The 26,673-nt window shown below is 49.2% G+C and overlaps 2 long non-coding RNA genes, 1 other non-coding gene and 1 pseudogene across 3 annotated transcripts; 2 read left to right on the top strand and 2 right to left on the bottom strand.

Annotated features, from left to right (window-relative positions):
• LOC128774115 (neuroblastoma breakpoint family member 6-like) overlaps positions 1 to 6,168 on the top strand; it is a 31,047-nt pseudogene extending 24,879 nt beyond the window's left edge.
• Positions 3,596 to 13,115, bottom strand: LOC128774119 (uncharacterized). The gene is made up of 2 exons (XR_008418535.1): positions 12,959 to 13,115; positions 3,596 to 3,811 (listed from the first exon to the last, which is right to left on the bottom strand). It is a non-coding gene; the product is annotated as an uncharacterized LOC128774119 (long non-coding RNA).
• On the bottom strand, positions 12,677 to 12,840 carry LOC128774127 (U1 spliceosomal RNA). The gene has a single exon (XR_008418544.1). It is a non-coding gene; the product is annotated as a U1 spliceosomal RNA (small nuclear RNA).
• Positions 13,116 to 13,142: 27 nt separating the features above from the next.
• On the top strand, positions 13,143 to 17,086 carry LOC128774117 (uncharacterized). The gene is made up of 2 exons (XR_008418533.1): positions 13,143 to 13,642; positions 15,469 to 17,086. It is a non-coding gene; the product is annotated as an uncharacterized LOC128774117 (long non-coding RNA).
• The last annotated feature ends 9,587 nt before the right edge of the window (positions 17,087 to 26,673 follow it).

The raw sequence follows: 26,673 nt of genomic DNA, 5'->3' as shown, positions 1-26,673 counted from the left end.
TAGGCGCTCACAGTAACAGTGGAAATACTGGCCCCACGACAGTTTCCCATGCATTTGCCTGGTTTCCCTTCCCTGCAACTATGAGGGGCCATTTTCCTAAAGTGCACACTCCGTTCTCCAACACTTCATCTAGTTCCTCTTGTCCCCCCTCATCTCCACGAGCACGTCCCCAGCTTCTTTGTCATCAGGATCCGCGTCAGCTCAGATTTCATGAAGACCGAGCGTTTCAGCATTCCCCTGGGTTGTGTCGTCTTTACCGTCCCACCCTTGGTGTCCCCTCCTGGAGCCTGGGTCTCCTCCTTCAGGCGCCGACTTCATCTGTGAAAAGAGGAGACACAGGTCCCAAGTGAGGTGACGAGGGCGCAGCCCTGTCGCCCCGTGGAGATGCTCCAGAGGACGCCTCAGTGGGAGTTCAGGGAAGCACAGCCCTGACAGTTGGCTGAGGACGGGAGGTTCTTACTGTCTTCTCCCTCTTGCCTCTCTGCCACTTCTCCCTGACTCCCGTGGTCCCGGCCCAGACTCTCCTGCTGGCTCAGTCCCTCTCTGTGGCTCACCTTCCACACAGGCCTCAGCAGGAAACATGGCTCCATGCCAGACTTTTGTCCAAGGAGGGTTTCTTAGTCCATTCAGGCTGTGATAACAAAACTGCCATAGACCAGGTGACTTAGAGCAGAGATTTGTGTCTCCCGTTCTGGAGGCTGAGTAGAACCAAAATCAAACAGTGGCACATTGGGCACCTGGTGGTACCTCCTTCCTGGTGATGTGTGGCCGCCTTCTTGCTCTGTCCTCACAGGGTGGAGGGGTGAGGGAGCTCTGTGGGGTCACTTTCATAGGGCACAGATCCCTTTCTTGGGGGGATCTGCCTCCCATAGGCCCACCCCACCCAGCATCACATTGCGAATTGGGTTTCCACAGATGAATTTGGGGGAAGACAAACTATCACTCTGGGGCAGGTGGTTTTACTCTGTTTGATTCTCAGCCTGATCTGCCCTGTAATTCTTCCCTGGTGCTTAAAAGGTCACCTGTTTCTTGCCACAACTCTTCTCATCCTTCTCAAATTTGTCTATATTTTCCACTTGCAACTGACCGAAGAGTGTTTAGAACTTTATGCTCGATGTCCCCCAACCCTTAACTGCCCATTTACTCAATTAGATAAGAATGTGCTTATAGACACACATATTTATGTCTTATGTCACACACATTACATATATTCGGTGTGTATGCTCTGCATAGTGTACATATATGAAATATATCAAATATTGGGGTGTGTTCTGTAAATTCCCCAGCTTTGGTTTCCTGGTGACTCTCAAAAGGCTTGCCTTCAACTTTGACTCCTCCCTTGAATAGGACAGTCTCTTTTGAGCACCATCTCCTGGCCTTTGTCTGTTCTTTGTCAGAACTGTGTGTTTTGACCAATTCTACTTTTCTCAATTTCACTTTTGGCGCTGGGGGCATGTTGCCCTCCTCGTGCTCTTATCCTTACAGGGTAGCGTGAGAGAGGTCAACAACAGAGGCTGTGATCAAAGCGTGTCCCTCGGCGCCCCTCACACGTGAACTTCCCGATGGCCTTTCTCGTCCTGCCCACCGTCCTTATTCGATGTCAGCGTAGGTAGAGGATTTGGTCACAGGAAGATCATGACTAACAGTGTATCCTGTTGATGTGCTTTTATTTTCAGAGCAGGGTTTGGAAGCTTCCATGGGTGTGAAGAACCCTCCCAAGCTGGAGGGTGACGCTGCTGAGGGCTCGGTGGCCAACCAGTGTGCAGGTCAAGTCTTTGGCCACGTTAATGCCCTGGTGGTGATGAAACAGAAGATGATCAAGAGAAAAGTGCAGTTCGGCGAGGGCAGACTTGCGTGCAGATTCCGTGGCCTTCAAGCTTAGGGCACAGAGGTAATGGCGTCCGTGGCTCTTGGGGTATGGATTCCTGTTGCTCTGTTAGATTATAGCTCCGCCCACACCCCAAACTGTTTTTCTCTTCCTCCTTTGGTCCCTCCCCCAGCTGCCGCTGCCTCTGCCTGGTCCTGCCTCTGTCTGGTCCTGCCTCTGTTTGCCACAGGGGACTGCCACCTTGGGGGCCCTCCCATCTCCATCAGCTGTGCCATGTGAGCTGTGCTGTGTCCCCACGGGGGCTGTCCTGGGATTCCCTCTCCCATGCCCTCACGGCCGCGGAGAATTAGGCCCCATGGCCCCCCTCAGCAGACCAGCATCATTTACACGTGTCACGAAACACATGGCACTTTGGCACAAGGCACCCACTTTCGTGACTTCTTTGACTTCCTTCCTTGCTTCCCCAGCTCCATGACCTCTTTCTCCCAGAGCATTGTCTTTTTTTTTTTTTTCTTAATTTTTGTTTTAAAGTTGTTTATTTTGAGAGAGACAGGGACAGCACGAGTCGGGGAGGGGCAATGAGAGTGGGAGGGAATCCCAAGCAGGCTCCAGGCTCTGAACTGACAGCACAGAGCCAGATGCAGGGCTTGAACCCTCAAACTGTGGGCTCGTGGCCTGAGCCAAAACCAAGAGTCAGATGCTTAACCGACTGAACCACCTAGATGCCCCATCAAGAACATCGTCTTAATGTCTCTTGCACATGGCTTCTCCTCTGGGGTGTTTCCGGGAACACGACCTAGGACGACACTTACCCCTCAGCTTCTCCATGTGAATAAGAAGTGTTAAAACTGAGGAGAAAGAGCACCCCGACAAAAACTACACGACCACATGGGTCACCTCTGGGACTGCCACACGGCCTGCCTGGGGTCAGGTTTGTCCTCAGCCCCAGGTGAGCAGGCCTGTGATAATGTGTTTTGGGGTTTCCAGGACTCAGTGTCCATACCTTGGGACCTCAAGAGAGCTGGCATCAGGTGGACACAGACATGGCACTCTACAGGGACACTGGCCAAACACAGATGCAGAGGCCAGGTTTCCCACCTGCACAGACATGAGATGTTCAGGCATCCACCTGTCTTCCCTTTTCACTGCCGTTACCGTGTTTACATGCTCAGCTGGTTCATAAAAGGATCCACCGAAAGGAACTGAGTTGAGTCTCCGGCCAGAGCACATTCGCGAGCATTGACTGAATTAACTTTGGGCAGCTGTGTGAAGTCCCCGCGAGATCCAGGGGAACACGAGACAATCTGTGCCTCATACAAGTCCAGCTGAGAACGGGGATTCATGGGAGGGTGTCCGAAGGAAGACCAAAATCTTGAGGGCCGGTATCGTCATGGTGGCAGAGATGAGGACAAGAACACCGTGGTCTGAAACAGAGTAGCTTAGCTAATAGTTCTAAATCACGCTGTCGTGAAAGAAACACTGACTGAGCTTTGAACTCACGTGAATGCCGCCACCCAATACCTTGAGATTTTGATTTCAACATTCTGGGCTGGGGTGTGGGTAACGGGAGATGTTTTAAAGCTCTGCTGGTATGCACCTAGGAATCAGAAGGACTGTGGATCTATAGGATGTTCATAAGCCATATAGAAGGATCCCGTGTGTGTGTCACTCATTTTGTGGACAAGCTGAGTATCAGCCCCTGATGGAGTTGACATTCCTCCCTCAATAGAGCCCAGAGAAAGAAGAGGACAAAGACACATGAATGAATTCGATGAATACTCCCTCTTCTGGATCCAAGTGTCTCACAATTTTTATACTATAGGATGCAGTAAGAAAGAAATGTTGCCTAGAAACCCAGTGTAAGAACAACACTCCCTTCCCTGATTACCAGTAATGGAATTCAGGGCTCTTTTTCCTCCTCGTGCAATGAAAATCACGGTTGACTCTTCACTAAATGCGTTTCCCAGCCTCCTGACAGGTGCACTGCAGATGGAAAGGAAATGTTTTAATCAAATTTTCTCCTCATATAAAACCTCAGTAAAGAAGCTTAGGTCTGCCTCTGCCCTTTGCAGGCCCTCGTTTACATAAGTGTCAACACCGAGAGACTCTCTCCTCAGGGACAGTTTGGGAAACGTGCGAGGAGAACCTAGACGACTAAAAGGAAGGCTCTTCCGTTTTCTCTGCGGAGTTCCGAGTGTCTCCACTGAGAATATTCCTAGACGTTCCCTCAGGTGTATCCTGGCGTGAGGTGCCCTGCAGGGGCTGTTGGGGTCCCTGAGCAAAAAGGGGTGAGGCCCTGGGTACACTCCCCGCTCTTTTCGTCATTCCCCTTGGAGTTTCTCCCTTTGGGGTTCTTTTCAGCCCCTTTGGGGCAGGATTTCTGTGCAAAGCCTTAATTCCGTCCAGCCAAGCGGCCAACAGCGTCTACTGCCTACCCGCACCCCCGTATCGGAGGCTTTCGTCCCCCGACCCCCACATGGATGGGAAGGGCCCGAAGCCTGGGTTTCAGTTCCAGGGTGTCAGGCACAGGTCACACGGCTACAGGTGGTCCTTATCAGCCCCTTGGCCCACGGTTCCTCATCTGCACACGGCAGGACTGAACTGGGACATAGTCTGAGGCCCCTGTTGCATCTCACATCCTGGGGCTCGTTCCATAGCCTGGCCTCCCCCTTCAGAAGACCAGGGCAGGGTGAGAAGGGGTGTGTTTGTCTGTAGAGGGCCCCCTCCTTCCTTCAGCAGTCTGTTTCTGAACGTGTGTGTCGGGGGCTAAGCACATCCCTCCGTGGGAGACGTGAGAAAGCCATCACTTTGCTTCTGATGAAGGGGGTTCCAGGGTGAGGTGGCTGCTGAGGGAGGGATGGTCGGGACCTGGCAACAGCTCAGGGCAGCCTTGAGCTGGGATGCCACCAGGTGCCTGCTGCGGGGAGCACAGGGGTCCCTGCATCCTACAGTGTAGGCTGGATGCAATTGAGGGGGCTATTGCTTCAGACTTGTGGCTCTCACTCTCCCCCTCAGCCTGCCTGCAGACCCCCCTTCAGCTCCTTCTCTGCACGGGGGCTCAGCTCGCCCCTGGCCTCTGTCACCACGGAGCCATCCCTCCAGGCTCAGCCGTCAGCAGGACCTGAACAAAACTCACATTTGATTCCTCTCTCTCTCTCACTCTCTGTCTCAGATACCAAGGACTCCAGGAACTAAGAAAAGATACTCCTCATTGAAACGAAACCCCATCATAAAACCCCATCATTCTCCACTTGCTGAAAAGAACTCTAAAGCAGCAAATCAAGCTAAAGCCCAAACAGAACATGCGAGGGATCCTTTGCTGAGAATCGACATCTCGATCACAAGCCACTCTCTGGGATTTTTACTCCAAAAGTCTGGTTTGATGAGAGGAACTCTCGCTCTTCTGACTCCAGTCGTGATAAGTCGCCGAGGCAACCAATGCCCAGACCACACGCCCTTGTGAGACACCTTCGGTCTGGCTCCTCTCCATTCCATCCTGCGGATAAGCGGAGGCTGGAGCAACGTGGCAATAGACCCCATGTCAAACTGGACATTCTGGGCCACCGGCTGGGCTGTGCCAGGAGCAGACAGCATTAACTACGCAGCGTTCTTGCTGAAGAGGCTTAGCCTGAATCTGAGCACGAGGTAGGGATCAGACAACTGCAGAATTTCGACCATCCAACAAGACATCGGGCCTGTCTTTCTTCAAACAGCCAGTGTCCACAGCACAAATAAGACGACAAAAAGGAGAAGAGATATCTTGGGTTCCAAAGGACTCAGAAGATTGTGCTATCGTAATTGTGTAGTCCTTTCGAACCCCAAACATCTCCTCACCTTTCTGTGGCTGTCTCTGGTGGTGGTGACGCTTCCTTGTCTGTAGGGGACAGGCCAGATGTCTGGCTTGATGGTCTACATCCTGAAGGTGTCTGATCACTTCCTCCTGATTAAATTCAGGCTAACCCTTTTCCCCCGGGCGTTCCCTAGTTAATGCTGTGTGTGTCCCAGCTCCGCCCACCCAGAGACCCAGAGCGTCCAGTCTGCCATCACCATCATTGTGAGAGCAGCAGTGGTTGCCTTCTATGGGGGGCCTATCAGATCGTTCATGGTCTTCTGTTTGGGTGTGACATCTGAGAATGTGCGAAGATGCTCTCTGTAAAGTCTGTCTCTACAATGTTACCATCTTTTAGTGATCCCTGCAGTGTGTCACAACCGTATCTGTTTGTATGTTGGAAAAACTCTAGTTGTATCATCCTTGTGTATGTGTATTTGCTGGCATTGTGCTGTGGAAAAGAACACTCCCTCCCCGTTCTATATCATTAAAGTGTTTATTTTGACAATCACTGGGGACTGGTGAATTATGTTTCCTTCAGGGCTCCAATCCATCACCATCATGATGTAAATGTTCTTGGTTCTCTTCTGGTATTTACTGCTGAGTCTCTGTATCTTTTAGGCTATATTTCCCCTACGGGCAAGAGTACATATGTGTGTCTGAATGTGCACCTGTTGTTTAGAAAGGTTGTATATGTAGGGCTGAACACTGCATCACAAGTGCGGGACATGTTTGGTTCTGTATTAACTTGTGAACCTTGTCACATCGCCATTCTAAGATTTAAACGATCTCAGGGTGACTGGGTGGCTCAGCAGGTTGAGGGTCCAACTTTGGCTCAGGTCATGGCCTAGCGGTTCATGAGTTTGAGCCCCGCATCGAGCTCTCTGCTGTCAGCACAGAACCACCTTCAGACTCTCCGTCCTCCCCTCTGTCTGCCCTTCTCCCGCTTGCATGCTCTCTCTCTTAAAAATAAATAACCACAGGGTCACCTGGGTGGCTCAACTGGTTGAGCGTCCGACTTCAGCTCAAGTCATGATCTCACGGTTCGTGAATTCGAGCCCCGCATCGGCCTCTGTGCTGACAGCTCAGAGCCTGGAGCCCGCTTCAGATTCTGTCTCCCTCTCTCTCTCTCTCTGCCTTGCCCCCACACTCACACTGTCTCTCTCTCTCTGTCTCTCTCTCTCGCTCAAAAATAAATGAAAACAACACTTAAGTTTTAACTGATCTCCCAACCTCAGACTTCTGACATTATTCCATTTTCTCTTCTGTCTCCACCTGCCACTTCTTATAGGATTGTTTCCGCCCGGTGAAACGGATGCCATTTACATCCTATTTCTCCCACTGGTTCCACTCCCAGACTTTTGTCTCAGATCTACAATGAAGTGTATTCAGTGACGATCAGTTGTACAAAAGTCAAAACTTCCCCAGTCATCTCTTATTGGGCAGAGTTCGTCTTTAAATGACTCCTAGTGACGGAATCAGGACTCCCTGAGTGTTGCATATTTAGTACTCTTTTTCTACTGCCTTTGTACATGGACATCTTAGGTGAATAGAAAGTGCTTGTACAATGAGTTTTTGCTGCGGTTTTAAAATATATGGCCTTGCTTTGTAGGTTTGGTGGGCATGTAGACGATAGACTGATTTTTCTCTCCCTGGGATATAAATTGGCTTCTTTTGGTGGTGGGGAAGGTGTATGCAGCATCAGAGGTTTTCTCCTTTTTATGGAAAATCTATTAGTTCTAGGGGTGCCTGGGTGGCTCAGTCCAGTTAAGCGTCCACCTTCAGCTCAGGTCATGATCTCACGGTTCGTGAGTTCAAACCTCAAGGTGGGGTATCTACTGCCAGCACAGGGCCCACTTAGCACAGAGAGCCCACTTCATATCCTGTGTCCCCCTCTCTCTTCTTACTCGACACATCTCCAAAGGCAAGGGAAATACAGGCAGAAATGAACTACTGGGACCTCATCAAGATGAAACGCTTCTGCACTGCAAAGGAAACAATCATCAAAACTGAAAGGCTACCGATGAAGTGGGAGAAGATATTTGCAAATGATAGATCGGATAACGGGGCTGGTATCCAAAATCTATAAAGAACTTACCAAACGCAACACCCCAAAAAACAAAAAATCCAGTGAGGAAATGGGCAGAAGACACGAATAGACACTTTTCCAAAGAAGACATCCAGGTGGCTAACAGACACATGAAAAGATGCTCCACATTGCTCATCATCAGGGAAATACAAATCAAAACCACACTGAGATACCACCTCACGCCAGTCAGAGTGGCTAAAATGAACAACTCAGTAAACAACAGATGCTGGCGAGGATGTGGAGAATCGGGACCCCTCTTGCAGTGTTGGTAGGAATGCAAACCGGTGCAGCCGTTCTGGCAAACAGTGTGGAGGTTCCTCAAAAAGTTAAAAATAGAACTACCCTATGACCCAGCAAGAGCACTACTAGGCATTTATCCAAAGGATACAGGAGTGCTGATGCAGAGGGCCACGTATACCCCAATGTTTACAGCAGTGCTTTCAATAATAGCCAACTTATGGAAAGAGCCTAAATCCGTCCATCCACTGACGAACGGATAGAGAAGATGTGGGTTATGTATACAATGGAACACTACTTGACAATGAGAAAGAACGAAATCCTGCCATTTGCAACAATGTGGACGTTAAGTGAAATAAGTGTCACAGAAAGACAGATACCGTATGTTTTCACTCACATGTGGAACTGAAGAAACTTAACAGAAGACCATGGGGGAAGGGAAGGGGAAAACATAGTTTCAAACAGTCAGGGAGGCAAACCAGAAGAGACTCTTAAATACAGAGAACAACTGAGGGTTGATGGTGGGAGTCAGGGAGAGGGGAAATTTCGTGATGAGCACTGAGGAGGGCACTTGGGTTGAGCACTGGTGTTGTATGTTAAGCGATGAATCATGGGAATCCAGTCCCGAAGCCCAGAGCACACTGTTTACACTGTATGTTAGCTAACTTGACAATAAAGTATATTTGGAAAACAAAACAAAACAAAGAATGAGGCAGATGGTAAAAATGCTGACAGCAGAGGACCGAGCAGAGCTAATACGTGCTGAGTATTTACTCCCTGCCAGGCACTGGGCTCAGTGCTTCACCTGCACCTCTGCTGTAACACCGGGGACGACTCGTGTAGGAGAAACTCCCATTGGCCCCATTTTGAAATGAGACACTGAGCCACAGAAAAGAAAATTCAAGACACTCAGGCAAAGTCACACTAACTCAGCCAGGCTCGCTCCTACAGCTTGTGAGCCCAGAGTGCTCTCTTTCTTGACCTCTAGGTTAGGGATTTCCAGGGAGAAAGAACAAGGCCAGCCTCTGATGCCCTGAATGGCCCTGCTGACATCCCGGCCTGGCTGTTTTGTTCTCATGCTGGGAATAAACAGTCTCAGATACAGGATCTCAACCTCAAAGAGACTCTGAACCCTGAGACAATGGGACACAACAAGACTACCTGATTATTCCAAGCAGGCCCCACAAACACCAGGTCACCGTGCAAACTACAACGCCCCAAACACCCTCCTCTTTTCGTAAGGAAATGACTGCTGACTCTCACCGCAGTCAAGAAGGGCCAGTGCAGACTACCAGTGTTCGAGGTAGAGCAGACCCTGCTTCCTTCCAGCCTCCCCGCCATCAACCAACCACAGCCCGAATCCTGTCATGGTGGTTCTTTCTACCACTCTCTTACTGAGACCGTGGGGTGTGATCTTTCTGGCTGCAATGATTATATAAACCCCCACCTGTTTCATGGGATGTACGTTTCTGCTGATTTGGCTGAAGAGAAATCCGAAATTTCTCCTAAGGTTACGTTTCTCCTAAGATTATGCCAGGGGAGACAGGGAACAATTTTTCAATCGTGGTGTGGCAGATTTCCCCAAGGTCGATGTACCTCCTCAAGGTAAGAGTGCTCACTGTACTTGATATTCTCTTATCTCTGCTCCTTTCCTAATATGGGAAATTAACATTTACTAAGGGATAGAGAGTTACGATATATGGGCTTTCTCCTGTGTGGGATTTAATGAGAGCTGTCATCATCCTGAACTCGTAGGGAACTGAGGACAAGGACCACAAGGTAGCAGGGAAAGGTGGCTCTGGGCTTTGGGAGTCACAAATGGGCACGCGCAAAAAGAACAATACGTGATTTTGGAAGACGTGTCAGCAAGAAATGTGGCCATAAAGGCCACTACGTATTTAATCCATGATCCACCAGTCGCTTTGCTCACAGAGTATCCCTGTTTATCTTGGCCACGATGAGTGTTTTAAGAACAGTCAGAGAATTGCATCAGAGCACATCCATCTGAAAAGGACACACATAAAATACTGCATTGCCAAATCAGACCCACCAAACCCACAAATCTTCTCTGGTATCAAGTTTGATGTACATTTTCGAGGATAAAATTAACTGTGTGAGGCACAAGCAAAGCAACAAGAAATCTGGGACAACCAACACTAACTGCAAGAAACTTCTTCCCACCTTAGGACGTGTTCTGGCCCCGAGTTAACATACGTGCTCTCTCAGTGCTGTGTGAAGTCGTCACTTGTACCCAATGAATCTGGTTGAAGTCGATGAACCTGGTAGAAGTCATCTGCTAGGCTGATACTCACATAACTGATGCGACAGTTTCCAGGAAACTAAGCTACATAAATCCACGGGCATATGTTTGAGTCCCTACAGGGTTCTGCTCACACGAGATCCCTGCCACTTACAGGCATGTCGTAGGTAAGGACTCTCCCTACAGTGTGTTTGCAAGAGGTTCCTCAGTCGATGTTTATGCGGAAAGTTGACTGGGGGTACCTTTCTTTCTCTCCAGGCCAGCGTCACTGAAGGAACTGAGCAACTGCAAGGAACCCAGTTCCTGTTCTTCTGTCCAAATTGGGTGGAGTTTTTAGGCTGAGCTTATAAATCAGCAGGAATCCAATTTTCTTCCTCCGAGAAGAGATACAATGGTTTCTCCCAGCATTGCTCATTGGGCAGTGCAAGTCTGCAGAGAGAGAGAGAGAGAGAGAGAGAGCGAGCGAGATATCGCCAGGCATGTTACTTTAGCAATGCCATGGTCCTCCCACATTGTCCATCCCACTCATGACAATGCCTGGTTTAAGCATCCTCTGTCCATTTCCCTTTATTACCTGCTTAACCTACATCCTTCCCCCAGTGAGGGAGCCAGCTCAGAGGGTCTGCTTAACCTAGACTAGAGGTGGGGCCGAGGAGAAGTGTGCCTGTGGCTAGAATGGGCTGCCTTCAGAGGGAGCCATAACATGGCTACAAGCAGTTAGAAACCAGCCTAAAATACCGTTAGGAATAAGCAGGGCCAAACGCAATGGTATGGATTTTATATTTTGTATTGATAGCAACTTTCTTGTACAAATACATTTAGACTTACTCACGGGAGCAGGGCGTCAGACAAAATGAAAGAAAACTGTGTCAAGTGTGAAAGATACTAAGTTACCAAAGTAACATTGAGTCGTAGAATTGGTTTTTATCCTTTAGCCCCTCATTTCCACACTCAGAACCTAGAAAACTTTCTTCACTGCCCATGGAATTCAGTGTGGACACAACAATTTAAACTATTAACCCAAACTGTCCATTTTTTTTTTTCCATAAACCTTGTTGAATACCAGGTATTCAAATGCCCACTCCCATGTTCAGTGAGACTAGTGAGGGCGGTAAGTAATGTGGTATATCCAGGTAATATTCTGTTTCTTGGCCTACTTCTGTACTCCGCGTGTCAACTGTTGTCCGCCAGGGGACCTCTGGCCACACACGGGAAACCCAACCAACTTAAAAGTGTAGGGTCTCTGCGTTGATCTTGAGGAATGTCAGTCAACATGTAAGATTCTCTCAGGGCTCAGAATGGCTCTGCAAGAACAAAGGTAGTTGCCCCATCCTTTCCTCAGGGAGAGTACCTCCAGATTTCCTGATTCAGGCACCTTATGACGGCCAAGCACATACCACGATTTCCACGTTAGGCAAAATGTTTACAGATGTGTGAAATGCCTTCCATATGCTCCAATCCCTGTGTGCATGTTTCCTGAGTTCCTGTTGTGTGAGAGTCCCCTTTCCCCCAACCCACGGGGACGCTGTGGGAACCCAACCAAATCCCCCTGTGATTCTTTTTGTCTTTTCCATATAATCCCCTCCTTTCAGAGTGTTTTTCTTTTTCTTTTTTTTTTTTTTTTTTAATGGTTCTTGTTTATTTTTTGAAAGAGAGAGTGTGCGCAGTGCAGAGAGGGAGACACATGATGCAAAGCAGGCTCCAGGCTCAGAGCTGTCAGCCCAGAGCAGGAGGTGGGTCTTAAACTCAGGAACCCTGAGATCATGACCTGGGCCAAAGTTGGACGCTCAACCACTCAGCTACCCAGGCAGCCCTGGAGTGATTTTCTTTTTTCTTTTTTTTCCCCAAAGACACCTCTGAGTAGCACTGGCCTTAGGCCCCTGTGAGCTCCCTTGTACTTGCTGGCAGGAAATGGGGAGGTCAGGCAATGGTTGACCACTGCAGCCCCACTTCCCTCCCCTCCTGCAGAGAAAGCACTGAGGCCATCACTAAGAAATGCGAACCCGTGGGGCGCCTAGGAGGCTCCGTCGGTGAAGCATCTGACTTGGGCTCAAGCTCATAACCCAGCTCAGGTCAGGTCCTGAGCTCCCACTTCCAGTCCTGGTGCCTCAGGTGTGGCGAGAGCTCAGAGCCCCCCCGCCATTTTTTAAAAAGCAAAACCCTCAAAAGCCTTTGTATCAGGATCAGGGGGACAGGAATGAGAATTACTTGGGAACAGTTCGAACTCCCCAAGGGACATTGCTCCCACCGCCAAACCTGAGGGACAACCAACCACACACGAGACGAATACGAAAGCTAGCACAAGCAAAGAACGGCCGAAAAGAGCAGCAATTTACTCTACTCCGCTGTGCAAAACACACTCTAAGGTAAGAAAAGAAAAGAGAACAAGGCAACGAAGCACTCAGACACATCTGTCTTTGAAAGACCGCTGACCAGGGGAGAGCGCGAACGCAGTCCCCCACTACCACAAATTATGCAGTCGAGTTTCCCACATTTGGGGAAATCGCAGGGGTCAGCACGCCCGCAGTGCAATGGGCAAGCCTCGCCCTGGGAAAACCACCTTCCTGATCATGGTGTCTCCCCTGCCAGGTAAGTATGACTTCCTCCCCCTCCGCCCCAACCCAGCCTCACACGCACCACACTGTACACACACGGTCACTGGCCTCCCCGCACCCCAAAACCCTCCGCACCCACTCCCGTCTCAACCATCCTCACCCCACACACGTCGTCCTCAGACAAGCCGAGCCACAGCTCGGGCGCTTCCACAGCCGGGGGAATTCTACCGCCCGCTGGAATCCTACCGCGCCCACCGCGGCCTCATTTACATAAGGCCACGCCCCGGTCAGCACGCAACGGCCCCGCCTCACTCTCCGCCCCTCCCCGCGCCACCGGGCTCCACGCGCACGCGGTCTCCCTGCCCCCAGTTCCCCTCCCGCCGGGATCTCAGCGCTGAGGCTTCTCCTCTTCCTCCCGCCCCCCGCCTCCTTCCTCTCCTTGCGGGTCTCCTCCGTCTTCTCCCCTCCACACTGATTTGCTTCCCGTTCGTCTTCCCTCTCCATGCAGCTCCCGCATCGCCCCCTGCGCCCGTCGTGGCGCCCACGCGGCGGTCAGCACCCGGCCGACTGCGCCCGCCTGAGAGGAACACGAGGGAGGACGTCCCCCAGCCGGAGAAGCGCCCACACACCTCTCTCGCTCGCTGTCTCTCTCTCTCTCTCTCTGCACAGAGCCCGGTTTGAAGGAGACACAGTGCGATGGCTCCACCTGAGGGGCTCAGCCGCCAAGCCAGTCCCCCCGCACCAGGGCTGGACACCAGCGCGGGGCTACCGAACGTCTGGCAGCTTGGGGCGCGCGAACCCACACCTGTCGTTTGAGAACTGCCTCGTGCCTGCTGCTTTACAGGTGCGTTCGCGGGGCGGGGCGGGGCGGGGCGGGGCCGCGGCGCCCCCTGGTGGACGCCCGGGGGGGCGCACCAGGATCCCGGGGTTGAGGCGGGGGCGGGTCCACGGAAACCTGCCTTGAGCTCACTTAGACCCTCCCCCCACTGCCAGAGGTCACAGCAGGGGTTAGTGGGGGCCCGGGCGCCCCACGCTGCCTCTGCCGTCCCTTCCTCCCCCCCTGCGCGCTTCCCCTTGGAGGAGATTTCCGCCAGCAAAGTCCCCCTTCCGTGGGGAAAAGCCAGGTCTGGAAAACCAAGCAGCACCTACTCGGAAGAGACTAGTCCTGGGGCAATTTCCTGGTCCTGTCCCTCGCGTTCTGGTTTCTGATTTGCCTTTGTCTCCCTTGGGCCTTGACGTGTGCTTGACTTTTACTAGACTGCTGAAATTAGAAGAGACTTGGGGGTGGGGGCGGGCGTCCGACATTAGTTGTCACCTGAGTCAATAGTGTGGTGGTCCGCGGAATGATGCCCCCTGCCTGGGAGGTCCCCAGCCTCATCCCGGATCCTGTGAAAATGATCCATCACACAGCAAAGGGGCCTCTGCGAAGGTGCTTAGGTCAAGGACCCTGAGATGGGGAGATCGTCCTGGAATATCCGGGCGGCCCCCTGGAATTACAGGGGTGCCTTCAACCTGGAGGAGGCAGAGGAGGAGATGTCTCCCTGCTGTAGCTGGTGGTGCGGAACATGGAGACAGAGGAAACCAGGGCGGGTAGGACACAGGCGCTCCCTTGCCAAAACCTCCCGACTGCACTGTAGTGAGGTTTCCCTGGATTAAATTGCTCAGTCTCCCTGAGCCTCCAGAAGGGGCGGTGGCCCTGTTGACATCTCCATCTGAGTCTGGTGAGATCCTTTTTGGGACTTTTCACCCACAGAACTGTCAGGTAACAAACGTGTGTCCTTTTAAGCCTCTAAGTTCGCGGTGAGTCGGTACCCCGGTACCCCGGCGACAGACAACCCATGTCAGGTGTCTGGCTCATCACGTCAGCGGTAGTTAGATCTGCGGGATGGAATCAATTCTGTATAACTGCTGCAGGTCGTGAGTCTTAGGTGGTGAGGCCAAGTGCTACTTTTCCACCGTGAAGTGTTAGGTTAGGTACCTGCCGATATGAGGTGCGCCGGGAGTGAAAGGCTCGGAAAGAATTCTCGGGGCACCTGGGTGGCTCTGTGGCTTCAGCATCTGACTCTTGCTCTTGGCTCAGGTCCTGATCTCACAGGTTTGTGAGACTGAGCTCAGAGTCAGGCTTTGTGCTGACAGCAGGGAGACTGTTGGGGATTTTCTCTCTCTCTCTCCCTGTATTTCTCTCAAAATAAATAAACTAAAAAAAAAAAAAAAAAAAAAACCAAAAAACAAAGACTTCGTGAGACGTTCTCGGTGCAAAAAGGTGTTTATAAAAAGCATGAGGACAGGACAGGGGGACAGGAAGAGCTGCACTGGGATTGTGAGGTGTGACTGGTTATAAAGTTTTAATTTGGGGGTGGGGGAGGATGGGGGCATAGAGCCAAATGAAGTTTCCGTCAGGAGTTCCATATGTTCCTGAAGGCTTACAGGACCCTGGAGGTCTGGTTAGCCTCAAGCTGAGGTTGGTTTTTGCGTCCAGCAGAGCGTTAACATTAAGGCAGTTGTGAGTTCCTTGAGGCGGTCCTGTGTCAGCTATTGACCAGTGGGCTGCAAGGTGTAAGGAAATTGAATTGCATCTACATTTCTTTTGCCTTTCTTCACCTCATCACCCGCCATCCTTTTTCTTTCCCTTCTTTTCTGTAACATTCAAAGTCTGTTCCCTGCACACAGGCTCAGCACGTTCTTATGCAAAGTGGAAGCCACTGGTGGTCACACAGATTGGTTGTTCACTTTTCAAGAGTGGGCTGTGCTCCTTTCCCAAGGAGGGCAAGGACATAACTTACAAAAGGAAAAATACGGGAGAAGCCCCTCCTCTCACAGCTGCGTTTCTGTTGCGCGAGTTCTCTTAAGGCACAGAGCTACTTTTCAGCATGTCACAGAGAGCGAACATGCAAGCGTGGCGTTTACGGCTCTCCCCCAAAAGTGATCTGTGACTGGATCCCGAGCAGACCTGAGCTTTATAGGGTGTCATAGGCTGTTGCTTTCCTAAATGTCACGGACATAAAACGAACTTTGTGGAAGCCCCGAGTTCTCATGAGTACTGATTCTGCGACCAGGCCCGGCAGCACAGGGACGGGGGAGGAATTGTCCGGATCCTGGAATAATCACGGGGCAGCACAGCCTCGCTCTGGGCTTCTGTGTCCTACTTGTTTACAGACTTGTCATCCGTTCTGCAGATTGGGCCAGCGAGTTGCTCTGTTGACAGCCAAAGGCACTCATGGAAAGACTTAAACAACCAAGTGTGACAGCACACGTGGGGTCACTCCGTCTACCATGAAAGTAGGACCCGTGTCTGCCTCAGGTGTGAGTCTTTGGATGGATCTATTTGTTACTGGAGGTGGTGGGGAGGATGGTGTTTGAGGGTTTTGTGGTTGCTGCTGTCTGTGTTGTTGAACTCTTTCTAGGAAATCATTGTGGAGCGATAGCTTTGTGTTAGTTCCTGGAAGGACATGACTAAGGACACTTGCCGAGGAATAGTTGCGGATCTGGGTGCCACATTGGTGGAAGGACTTCTACTCTTTGCAGTTAAAAAGATGCTCCCTTAAAGGAAACCAACTTTATTCATACCTTTGGGTCACTGTTAGAGAGCAATATGTTGAAATTGGTCTGCAGCCCACTTGCATCAGAATCACCTGGGTTTGATGTAAGAAATGCAGATTCTGGGGCCTCACACCAACTACATCTCTTGGGGTTAGAGCCCAGGTGGTAGCTTCTGTGACCTCCATTGTTGACTCTAAGGCTTTCCCAACCTAAGAAACACTCTCTTTTAGTTTTAGATTGGGGATTCTTACACAATGATCAAAGAAGCCCAAACTTTTTCCTTTACTCTGAAGACTTCAAACACTAGACTGTGACCTTCTTAGGGAGAGTGTGACTTTGCTCCTCTCACACACTCAGCCTAGAGACGGTGCCCAGATCAGAAATAAAGCAGGTGAAGAAAAATGTTTGATTTCTTTATACACGTTTTACTTTCATAGCCACCGAAAAGACTGTGTTTCATTTCCTCTAACAGACTCTGTCCACCAGTTATGTTGCCCAAAACATATCGCTATATAGCAACATAGAGAAGTACCTATGGTACATTTATACAGAAGGACACGCATTCTAAAGCACTGCGAAGACACAGACGAGGCTTTCACACAACTGGGGGCCTCTCAGGTGCCACTTAAGTATGATCACTGGGTTATCTTACAGAGGACTCTCCATGGGCTTGGTCTGGCCACGAGTCCCAGGTCCCCAGACAGGACTTAGTTAAAAGGGGCAAGCGTAACTAGGCCGCGGTCATCGCCACACTTTGGAGGCCATAAACGGAAATAGGAGGCGCCAGGCTAAGCGGGACATTGCACGTGGGAAGCCACCACTTTCGCCACGTGGATTCAAAGCACTCGGGTGCTGCAGTGTAGACAGACGCCCAGCCCACGCTGGCCGGGCTGAGCTGGCCCCGAGCAAGCGTACATCTGGGAGTAGTGCCGGCTGAGCCCCACTGTCCCTCAGGGCACCGCTGTCACTCGTGTGCTTTAGAACTGCTGAGGAGCTCCCGTGTGGGGACCACGCGTCCCATCCGTAGGGAGCTGGGTCCTGTTTCCCCTGGGTGACCACGTGAGGACGGGCACTGAAGCGAGAAGTGGCCGTTGCGAGTTCCCAGGCCAGTGTGGCGTTTAGAAGCAGGGTCACAAGGCCCTGTACAAACCGTGCCTATTCTGGGCTGCAGGGCCGGGCCGAGGGCACCCTGGCTGATGGTGCTCTGATGATGCTCTTGATGGTGCTCTTTAACCACGGGACAGGCCCTCTGCCTTCTGCCCTCCTGCACCGAAGCGCTGTGGGCCTGGTGTGGGCGTCCTCGAGGCCACCTGCTCCTCCCACTTTGTCCTCCTCAAGTGGCCTCATCGGCCAATAAGGCCACAGGCTCCTCTTTAAAAAACAATGCCCTTAGCACTGGTGCAGTGCTTTTTAAGTACAAACGTTGAGGGTTTCCTTCTCCCAGTGTTTCACCCTGACTGTGGCTATTTTCTGTATTCCGTAAAAGTCTGTATTCAGAATCATTTTCCTACATTGATTCTAAACTCTAGGAGCCACACCAAGACAGACCCACAGGAACTGGATTTCTTCTCCTGCCCGAAACCAGAAAGCAACTACAAACCTCACAAGGAGAGGGAATGCAGATTTCCGAGACCCTGGGCATCAGGGTTCGAGGACTGCAATCCCGGACACTTGGAAACACACAGGCGAGCCGAGCCCTACCATGGCTCCAGTGTGCTGCCCCGAGAGACTTTCCAAGCAAGGAACCGGGAGAGGAGACTGAAGAGGAGCCCAGTGGACCTCGTGGGGTCGAGGACACGGAGCTGAGAGTCCACAGTACAGTGTAGAAGGGAGGACAGAGCTGCGGAAAGCCAACTAAGGAGAACTGCTGGGGCGCCCAAAGGGTGCAGCACAGTCCTGCTCTGTGCCTCCCTGGGAGCCAACTCCAGCAAGTCGGGGGCAATCCTGTGAGAAGATTAGAGGCAATAGGGCCCGGTTCTCACAAAGGGGAAAGAATTGCTCATGAGGAGAGAGATCAATCCTTTGAACAGAGCCCAGAGCTGACCCAGATGTGAGAACCACCAGAGAAGGACATGAACACATGTATTCTAATCATAGGTGTGCCTGGGAAGCTCACTCACTTGGGCTTCTGACTTCTACTCAGGTCATGATCTGGAGGTCTGTGAGTTCAAGCCTGACGACAGGCTCTGTGTTGACAGCTCAGAGCTGGGAGCCTGCTTCGGATCCTGTGTCTCCCTCTCTATCTGCCCCCCTCCTGTGCGTGCATATGCGCTCTCTCTCACTCTCTCTCTCTCTCTCAAAAATAATCATTAAAAATGTGTTTTAAGTGATCATATTCCATCAGTTGAAAATGTTAAATAGATAATGGAAAACATAGAAAAGACCCTCTGTATCTTTAAGAGATGAAAATCATGGGGGTATCTGGGTGACTCAGTAGGTTAAGTGTCCAAGTCTTGATTTGGCTCAGGTCATGATCTCATGGTTTCTTCATTGAGCCCCACAACAGGCTCTGCGCTGACAACTTGAGTCTGCTTTGACTTCCCTCTCTCCCTCTTTATTTTTCCCCAACCCCCCCCCCACTTGCAGGTTCTCTCTCTCTCTCTCAAAATAAATAATTTTTTTTAAAAGGAACTCTTAAAAAAACAGAGAGAGAGACATGAAAACTACGATGTCGGAAAGGAAATGTAGTGTAAGGGATTGGAACAATTAGAAAATTCAGAGGAATGTCTATACTACCTAAAGCAATCTACACATTCAATGCAATCCCCATCAAAATACCACCAGCCATGGGGCACCTGGGTGGCTCGGTCGGTTGAGCATCCGACTTCGACTCAGGTTGTGATCTCGCAGTCCGTGAGTTCGAGCCCCGCGTCGGGCCCTGTGCTGACAGCTCGGAGCCTGGAGCCTGCTTCGGATTCTGTGTCTCCCTGTCTCTCTGCCCCTCCCCCGCTCATGCTCTGTCTCTCTCACTCTCAAAATGAGTAAATGTTAAAGAAAATAAATTTAAAAAAAAATACCACCAGCCTTTGTCACAGAGCTACAACCAACAATGCTAAAATGTGTATGTAACCGCCAAAGCGCTTGAAGAGCTAACTCCATCCAGGAAAAGAAAAGCAAAACTGGGGGCATCACGATTCCAGATTCTGAGCTCTATTACAAAGCTGTGGTCATCAAGTCAAGGTGGTAGCGGCACAAACACACACACATAGACCAATGGCACAGAATAGAAAGCCCAGAAATGGACCCACAATGATATGGTCAACTCCTCTTCGACAAAGCAGGATGAATATCCAATGGAAAAAAGACAGTCTCTTCAACCAACGGTGTTGGGAAAACCGGACAGCAACATGCAGAAGAGCGAAGCTGGACCAATCTCTTGCTTGACACAGAAAGATAAATTCCAAATGGAAGAAAGACCTCAATGTAAGACAGGAAACCATCAGAACCCTAGAGGAGGACACGGGTAACAACCTGTTTGACATTGGCCAGAACAACTTCTTCCTGGACACGTCGCCAGAGGCAAGGCAAACAAAAGCAAAGATGAACTCCTGGCACTTCGTCAAGATAAAAAGCCTCTGCACAGTGAAGGACACGATCGATGAAACTAACAGGCAGCCTACAGAACGGAAGAAGAGGTTTGAAAATGGCGAATCCGATAAAGGGTTAGTATCCAAAATCCGTAAAGAACTTACCAAACTCAACACCCAAAAGCCAGAAAGTCCAGTGAAGTATGGACAGAAGACATGAACAGAAAGTATTCCAAAGCAGACATCCAGCTGGCTAACAGACACGTGAAAAGATGTTTAACATCACTCATCATCAGGGAAGTACAAATCAAAACCATGCTGAGATACCACCACACATCTGTCAGAATGGGTAACATTAACAACACAAGAAGCAACAGGTGTTGGTGAGGATGCAGAGAAAGGGGAACCCTCTGGCACTGCTGGTGGGAATGCAAACTGGTGCAGCCAGTCTGGAGAACAGTATGGAAGTTGCTCAGAAAGTTGACAGTGGAGGTACCCGATGATCCAGCAATGGCACTACTGGATATTTACCCAAAGGATACAAAAGTAGTGATTTGAAGGAGCACATGCACCCCGATGTTTATATATAGCCGCGTTATCAACAATAGCCAAACTATGGAGAGAGCCCAAATGTCCATGGATTGATGAATGGATAAGGAAGATGTGGTACATATATACAATCAAGTATTACTCAGCCCTCAGAAAGAATGAACTCTTGTCATTTGCAACACTGGGGATGGAACAAGAGTGTATTATTATGCTAAGTGAAGGAGGTCAGTCAAAGCAAAACAAACACCCTAGGATTTCACCGGTATGTGGACTTGAAGAAACAAAACAGATGAACTTTTTTGGGGGCGGGGGAGAGAGGGAAACAAATCATAAGAGACCCTTAGAGCTAGAGAACAAACTGAGGCTTGATGGAGGGAGGGGATGGGCTAGACAGGTGATGGGTACTAAGGAGGGCACTTGTTATCATGAGCACTGGGTGTTGTATGTAAGTGATGAATCACTGAATTCTACTCCTGAGACCCAGATTGCACTGTATGTTAACTACAAGAATTTAGATAAAAATTGGAAAAGGAAAAAACAAAACTAAAAGCAGAGGGAAAGATTTTGATAGAACTGAATCTCTAGATCCCTTTGAGGAGTGTGGCCATATTAACTACATTCAGTCTTATGATACGTGAATACTGGAGGGGTTTTCCCCTTAGGTCTTCTTTAATTTCTTACAACAATGGTTTATACCTTTCAGTGCACAAGTCTTGCTTCTCCTGGAATAAATGTATTCCTAAATAGTTTCTTGTTTTGGGTGCAATTGTAACTGGAATTGTTTTCTCCATTTTGTTTTCAGATTGTTCATTGCCAGTGCATAGAAGCACACCCGATCTTTGTATATGTTGTACCCTGCAGCTTTCCAGAATTAGTTCATTGACTCTGGTATTTGTGTGTGTGGATTATTTGAGAGTTTTCAACACATAGGACCATGTCATCAGCACATAGAGACACAAGACGACCCTTGAACCCGGCGGGGTTAAGGGTGCTGACTCCCAAGGTCAGAACTCTGTGTATACCTCCTGACTCCTCCCAAACTTAACTACTAACAGCCAACTGTTTACTGGAAGCCTTAGCGATAACGTAGTCGACCCACCTATATTTTGCAAGTTATACGTATCATACACTGGATACTTCCAGTGAAGCAAGCTAGAGAAAAGAAAATGTTACTAAGCAAATTCTAAAGAAGACGGGGTGCCTGGGTGGCTCAGTCAGTTAAGTGTCAGACTCTTGATTTCGGCTCAGGTCATGGTTCATGAGTTTGAGCCCCGTGTCGGGCTCCACGCTGACAAGGGCCGCTGAGCCTGCTTGGGATTCTCTCTCTTCCTCTCCCTGCCCTTCCCCAGCTTGCGCTCTCTGTCTCTCTGTCTCTCTGTCAAAATAAGCAACTCAAACTTAAAAAGAAAAAAAAAAAAAAAGATAAGCTGGAAAGGAGAACTTAACCAGAAAGTGATAAAAGTCAAAATGGAGATATTTAAGGCTACAACTGGGTCCTCTTTCAGTGATATGGAACACTTTTTCATATACTTATGAGTCATTTACTTGTCTTCTTTGACAAAATGTCTTCTCATGTCTTTTACTGACTTTAAAAACCCTGCTGTTTCTTTTTTTGGAGTTGGAAGAGTTCTTTGGCTCTTGTGAATACTATTCCTTCATTCCTACAGTTCAATCTGAGGCTGTTTTCTCCTGTCTGTGGCTTGTCTTTTCATTTCCTTATTGTTGTCTTTTGATGCAAAAGCGTTTTTTTTTTTTTTCCTTACACTGCTTTTTAATAAATGTTTATTTACTTTTGGGACAGGGAGAGAAAGCACACCCACAAGAGTGGGGGAATAGCAGAAAGAGAGGGAGACGGAAGATCCAAAGCAGGCTGTGCCCTGAGAGGGGAGAGCCGGACGAGGGGCTCGATCCCACCAGCTGGGAGATCATGACCTGAGCCACAGTCAGACACTTAACTGACTGAGCCACCCAGGCTCCCCACAAAAGGGTTCTTAATTTTAAGCAACTTCAGTTTCTTAATTTTTGTCCTTTATGTACTGTCCTTTTGCTGTGGTGTCTTAGAACTTTTTGCTTAATGCAAATTTATGACAATTTTCTCCAAAATTCCTCTTGAAATTTTATTTTATCTCTTTTATTTAGGGTTGTGATCCATTTTGCATTAACTGCTGTATACGGTGTTGCTGAGAGAAAATCTGTCTAAAGGCCTAATATTTAAGGGAAATCATGGTCGACTTCTTTCTAAGTCAGCATAATGGTGGATAAACTTTGTTCCAACCTGAAGGGTGATTTTTGGCCCGCCAGGCACACAGTGAGGAGAAGCATTTGTCATTAGTATTTCAATCAATGCTCTTACTCCCTGCATCTGTGATGTTAAAACTCGCGATTCCTGTGTGTCTATGTTGATCTATAATCTTTTTGAACTTTTTGTGTTGTCTCTCCCGATCGTATGGGGGCCCCCAAAATGGGGCGAGGATTGTGTGGAAGGGGCAGAGCGGGTGTGAGAAGGTTCACCTGAGCAGGACAAAGCGGATGGAAGTTGACTGAATACACTGCAGGGGACAGAGGGCAGGTCAGCACAGCAGAGACTGTCTGCAAGGAGGCAGTGGGGGGAAGGGGTAGGGCAAGAGGCACAGCCCCATGTGGGATTTTCCCTCTTTTGGTAACCTAGCCTGTAAGTGGCCCGTTGGTTAGTGAAGGCCTGTGGATATTTTGAGGCAGGTCCCTGCATTCAGCCAGGTGGTCACTGTGGGCCCTTCTGCCTTGATGAAGTTTCCACTGCTCAAGCCTGTTGCCTGAAAGTGGCCTCAGCATTTTTCAGGAATGGACTTGTGACCTTGATTTGTGGCTCTCTATGTAAAGCATAGGTAACCCTGTAAAAAGTGTTCATTCTCCGGAGCACTTTCTTCCCCCTGAGGATGGGGTTCCCCGGGCAGCTATCCTAATCCGGGTTTGAGTCAAACTCTGTCTTCTTCTTATATTAGAGTTCTTTCTGGTCATTTGGCATCGATAGTGTGATTTCAAGTAAAGTGCCACGGGGAGGCTTTGTCCTGATAGCTGTAAGAGAATTTAGCGGTAAGTTATGTTTAAGAGTTCATCTCCAGGCCAGGAAACGGAGACTTCATACCTCTGCATCTGTCAGTGATGGGCTAAATGCCCTGGGGTGGGGGAGATGAGTGAGGTTTGGTGGCCGTACACCCCATGTACTTTCAATCTTGCAACACTGGGTAGCAAGCGGTCCTCCTCCAAGATGTCCCTAGAAACGAAAACACACCAAAAGCAGGAGAGGATTCCACACAAAGGATAAAGGGGGACCAGCAGGGACTCAGGAAACATATGCCTGAGGGATCAGAGCAGATGAAAGGCATTTCACAGACTTGTAAACATTTTTGCCAAAAAGAAAATAGTGGTGTGTGTGTGTGTGTGTGTGTGTGTGCGCGCGCGCGTACGTGTTGTCTTGGAAATCATAAGGTGTTTAGATCAGGAACGTGTTGTTACTCCCCCTAAGGAAAGGATAGGGAAATTATCTTGGGCCTTGCAGATCAAGACCCATTCTGAACCCTGAGAGAATCCTAAATGTTGCCTGACATTCTCCAAGATCAGTGCAGAGTCCCTATACATTTAAGATTTGTTGAGGGGGCACATGGGTGGCTCAGTTGGTTGAGCATCTGACTTCGACTCAGGTCATGATCTCACAGTTCATGAGTTGGAGCCCCACATCAGGCTCGCTGCTGTCAGCCTGTCAGATCCTCTGTCCCCTTCTCTTTGCCCCTCCCCTGCTTGTGCTGTCTCCAAAGAATTAAAAAAACAGAAAGATTTGTTGTGTTTTGTATGTGCGGTCCGAGGTACAGTAGCAGACAAAAGTTGACACGCAGAGTACAGAAGTAGACCAAGAAACAGAATGTGACCTGGATATACCACATTACTTACCACCCTCACTAGTCTCACTGAACATGGGAGTGGGCATTGGAAATACCTGGTATTTAAGGCAGGTTATGGGAAAACACTGAAGGTATGGGCTAACAGTTCAAATTATTATGTCCTTGGATTATATTCATTGGAAAGTGAGGACTCTGCTGAAAAGTTTTCTTGGCTCTGCAGGTGGAAAGGAGACACTAAGGGAGAATGAAATTATGCAACTCATTATAATTTGTTTAATGTTTATTGCTTTATTTAGACAGAGCATGAGAGCAAGCAAGTGGGGGAAGGGCAGAGAGAGAGAGAGAGAGAGAGAGAGAGAGAGAGAGACAGGGAGAGAGAATCCTAAGCAGTCTCTGAGCTGTCAGCACAGAGCCTAATGTAGTGCTTGATCTCACGAACCATGAGATGATGACCTGAGCCAAGACCAAGAGTCCAATCCACTCAACCGACTGAGCCACCCAGGCGCTCCCAATCTAACTTTGATAAATATCTTTCACACTTCACATAGGTTTTCTGTCATTTTCTGTGATGCCATGGTCCCTTGCCGACGTCTAAACATATTTTCACCAAGAGGTTGATATCAAAATAAAATACAGGGGCACCTGGGTGGCTTAGTAGATTCAGTGTCCCACACTTCATTTGGGCTCAGGTCATGATCCCATGGTCATGGATTGAGCCCCATGTCAGGCTCCACATTGAGTGTGGAGTCTGCTTAAGATTCTCTCTCTCCCTCTGCCCCTCTCCCCTACCTGCAGGCGCGCTCTCTCTCTCTCTCTCTCTCTCTCTCTCTCAAAAGAAAAAAACAAATGCACACAAATATGAAACCCGTATGACTAAATTTGGCAGTACTTATTCATAATGGTACTTTAGGCTGGTTTATTACTACACGTAGCTAAATTATGGCTGACTCTGAAGGCAGCCCCATTCTAGCCGGGTGCACACTACTCCTTGGCCTCACCTCTAGGTTAAGCAGTACCTCTGAACTGGCACTGTCCCTGGGGGAAGGATGTTTGTCCAACAGGTAATAAAAGGAAATGGGACAGGGTAGTAAAAAGAAAACATGCTCCTAAGTGGGTTGATTCCACAGAGGACCATGTGCTTTCTCAGGATAATATACATATTATTGAACTATGAAATCTGGCACTGACTAATGAGCAATGCTAGGAGATATCACTGTACCTTTGCTCAGAGAAAGAAACTTGAATTCCTGCTGATGTATAAGCTGTGCCTAAAAACCCCACCTAGACACTTTCTTAAAAATGTTTATTTATTGAGTGGGGTGTTCAAATCCCCCACTAGTATCGTATTACTGTTTATTACTCCTTTTAGCTCTGTTAGTTTTTGCTTTGTATATTTAGGCACTTAGATATTGGAGGCATAAATATTTACAGTTGGCATACAAAATGTTTATTTATTTTGGTATAGAGAGAGGGGGGCAGAGAGAGAAGGAGAGAGAATCCCAAAAAGGCTCTGCACTGTCAGGGCGGGACCCAACACAGGGCTGGATCCCATGATCCATGAGATGACCTGAGCCAAAATCAAGAGCAAGAGGCCTAACCAGCTGAGCCACCCAGGAGCCCCTCCACCTAGACAATCGGGGACTAGAAGAGAAACTGTGTTCCTTTCACTTGTTATTATCTCCTTTGGTGAGGCAGGCCTGGAAAAAGAAACATGCCCCAGTCAAGTTTCCTTGTAAACATCTGGTGAGAAACCTGTTGACAAAGATACTAATGGTGGTTCCTATTGGGAGAGTTCTTCCCTATGGCATGCTGAGAGCAGGATGTATGGGGTGTGTGGAGAACTCTTCAGGGAATCAAACTGAGACTCTGGATTTGTGAGGCCTCGTTCCTTGCAACCTGTCACATCAGTTATGTACGTATCAGCACAGGAGATGGCCCTAAACAGCTTCATGCTATATAAGTGACGACCTCGTACACCAGACACCACACGTGGTCGACTCAGGCCAGAACACGTTCTAATGTGGGAAAAAGGTTCTCGCAGATAGTGTTACTGGCCTCACCCTTGCTGTGGCATTGCTTGTGCCTCCCAAGTTTATCCTCAAAACTGTGAGTAAAACTTCATAGGACGTAAAGCGTACCATCTTGGTGAGCTGACGATGCAGTGGCCTTTATGGCCAAACATGTTGGTAACATGGCTTTCATGACACGTGGGTAGAACTAACCAAGCAGACAAGAAGTCCAACAAAGCAATTGTATCTTGAAAACATACGGCCACTTTTGAATACCTACAGGACCATACATAGAAACCCAGCCTGTGTCGCCTGGGCACAACCTTGTATTCTTCACAATGTACATTCACGGTCTCTAGGATGCAGGCCTGC

The sequence above is a fragment of the Panthera pardus genome, unplaced genomic scaffold, assembly GCF_024362965.1.
Source record: "Panthera pardus isolate Hobbes unplaced genomic scaffold, ASM2436296v1 HiC_scaffold_294, whole genome shotgun sequence".
Taxonomy (NCBI): Eukaryota; Metazoa; Chordata; class Mammalia; order Carnivora; family Felidae; genus Panthera; species Panthera pardus.
The sequence above is the reverse complement of the archived record's forward strand: the minus strand, read 5'-3'. Positions and strand labels throughout refer to the sequence as shown.